At 34.2% G+C, this 2,754-nt stretch overlaps 1 long non-coding RNA gene across 1 annotated transcript; it reads left to right on the top strand.

The window, feature by feature from the left end:
• Window positions 1–753, top strand: LOC137242845 (uncharacterized). Its single transcript, XR_010950386.1, has 3 exons — window positions 1–179; window positions 349–572; window positions 627–753. It is a non-coding gene; the product is annotated as an uncharacterized lncRNA (long non-coding RNA).
• Window positions 754–2,754: the final 2,001 nt, after the last annotated feature.

The raw sequence follows: 2,754 nt of genomic DNA, 5'->3' as shown, positions 1-2,754 counted from the left end.
GCGAAATCAGCTGTTTGTACGGAATGTGTGAACATTGGAACAAAATAAATTAAAGAAAATTTGTAAAAAACAATGATAAACGTTTATATTTTATTATCAACGCCATTTTGTACAAAAAAAAGGCAATAGAATATATTGTCGCAGTGTTATATTTTTTTAAGTGAAGTGCTTTCATAATTGTAAGTGTGTTTTTGTCGTTCTTTTGGCCAATTCCCTTCCGTGGCCACCAAGTTTTGTTAAAATGGATTCCTGCACGAATATAGTTGACATTTCTTGAATTTTATGGATGCTAATTTCATTGCACTGGCCTAAAATACTTTATAAAGATTTATTTATTCTTTCCGCAAGGATTGTTTACGTTTTCGCTTCACCTTCCTCTACTCCGGCAGCTTGCTTTGGCATATAACTGGACCCAACCAAAAGACACAAATTATAGCTGTCTATTATAATGGAATCAATAGCCGCGGCATTATTTGTGGAGTTGGAAAGCAACGCATACGAAATGGCCAGGCGAGAATGGAAAGGCAAATATTGCGAGATTTGTGTAATCCATTTGAGATGAGTGACGAATTGTAAGAAATTGAACTTAAAAGTGGTAAAGTTTAATGACTTATTTTCTTATTTAGGTCCAAAAAAACTTTCGATTTAATAAGGATGCTTTCAAGTATGTGTTAGATACTTTTCGGGGCAAATACGTCCAAGGACTTCGACATCGTCATGTTTTTTTTGACCTGGAAACATATAAAAAACAATCACCATCAAGCCTTCTACGTTTCTTAAAAGTTTTACTTACATATTTGTTAAACTTCTGTTATGAATTAATAAAAAAATAAAAATAAAATATTTTTCCGCTAACTAATTTGCAACTTAGAAAAACGGAACTACGATCGAAATGCAGAATACACAAAATCGATTCGAAGTTGGATGGAAAGAGATTGGAACACAGAATACCAAAATTGCCAAATCGAAAAAATCCAATCCAAGTCGAAATGCAGAATGGGGCTGAATACCTTTTTTTTATGCGGTTACCCTGTCCATGCTTATTTTAGCTGAAAACTGTTAATATGTCTATGACAGACCAAAATTTTAAATCCCATTTTTAATTTAGGCAAGATTTTATTTAAAGAGTATATTAGTCAGCGACTATGATTACGGGCCTGTTTATTTATTTTATTTGAATTGGATTTCTCTTGACGGAACGATACAAGGTGGCAGCATGGGACAGCTGATTACAATATTTTTTTATAATTTATTAAATTTTGATGAGCTCGAGGCAGTTTAAAAAATTGAAACACAGTTTAAATGTTTATATTTCAATTTTATTTTACCGACTATTCAATTGTTTCCTGAGGATGATCTCAGAAAGAGATCGAAATATCGACCAAATAAAATTGAAATATAAACATTTAAACTGTGTTTCAATTTTTTAAACTGCCTCGAGTTCATCAAAATTTAATAAATTATAATATTTGAAGGCAAATAAAAATATTTTTAAAATATTTTTTATTTGATTTGATACATCAACTTCCGGTGCAGTACGATTTTGACATTAGTCCATCGAATTGACAAAAGCAAAGTACATGGAATTTTTATTTATGTTTGTAGGTATGCCACCTTGTATCGTTCCGCCATGGGATTTCTGAAACTGGGATGAGACGTTTGAGAGTTCGGTGGTCGGTAGTTTACTTCAATTTACCTAAACTTAAGAATGCGTGCAACGAGGAGTGCTGTAGTAGTAAAACAAAAACAATGCCAAAGACCATTTTGCAATACAGAATATTGGAGTGATTTATTCAACAGTTTAGTGATTCGAACGTTAGTAGAAGGTTGCAAATAAGCGAAATTTCCGAAAATTCGTTACAATATATTGTAACGAATTTGCTGCAAATCCTCTTATTTGCAATCCTCTGCTAAGTTCGAATCACTAAACTGTTGAATAAATAACTCCAATTTGTAATAATGCAAAATGGCCTTTATTAAAGTACTTCACAATAACAAACTGTGCAACGAATAGATTGCTTAATAACCACACTGATTGATAGCTCAATGAAACTCTACTATTCAAAATAACACTGCTATTGCTCGCTAGATATCGTCTTAATCAAACTGCTTGACAACTCAAATCAAACTGAATTCCTTCTTACTCGCCTGCCACGCTTTTATAGTTTACGCTGCATACTTCTAGGCTCTTCGATTTCCAGAACGTACTAGTTAATTTCGGCTACAAAATCGCCAGCCACAACTACGTGCACAAATTATTGCTCTCTCTTGTGACAACTCAGATAAGATATATGGATGTGTTTGTGCATTGCCGCTCCCCTGCTCGTATACGTACATATGTGTAGACGCAATTATTTATTCGTTTATGTAGATACAGAATGATTGAATTATTGATGTGAATGTTTGTAGTTTATACTCTCTCGCGCATATATAGGCGTATATGTAAATGCATCTGTGTGTGACATCTTTCGGCTGCCTTATATATGTGTATACATGATTTTATTATTGACGTAAATTCTGCTTATCGTGGCCTTAGCATCGCCTTAGTGATGGTATAACTTAGCGATGCTAATTTCCGTGACACTGCCCTCCACCTAAGTCTGATCGTCCCGGTCAGACAAATCTCTCGATCTAAACGCTGCTAATCTCTCCAAATGAACCACTTTCATTTTGGTTCGTGGTTTGGTAGTGGTTTGTATGCGGTACACTACATCGTTGATCCGTTTTACAACTTTGTATGGGCCTTCCCAGTTA

The sequence above is a fragment of the Eurosta solidaginis genome, chromosome 2 (assembly GCF_040869045.1).
Source record: "Eurosta solidaginis isolate ZX-2024a chromosome 2, ASM4086904v1, whole genome shotgun sequence".
In the NCBI taxonomy this organism is placed as follows: domain Eukaryota; kingdom Metazoa; phylum Arthropoda; class Insecta; order Diptera; family Tephritidae; genus Eurosta; species Eurosta solidaginis.
The sequence above is the reverse complement of the archived record's forward strand: the minus strand, read 5'-3'. Positions and strand labels throughout refer to the sequence as shown.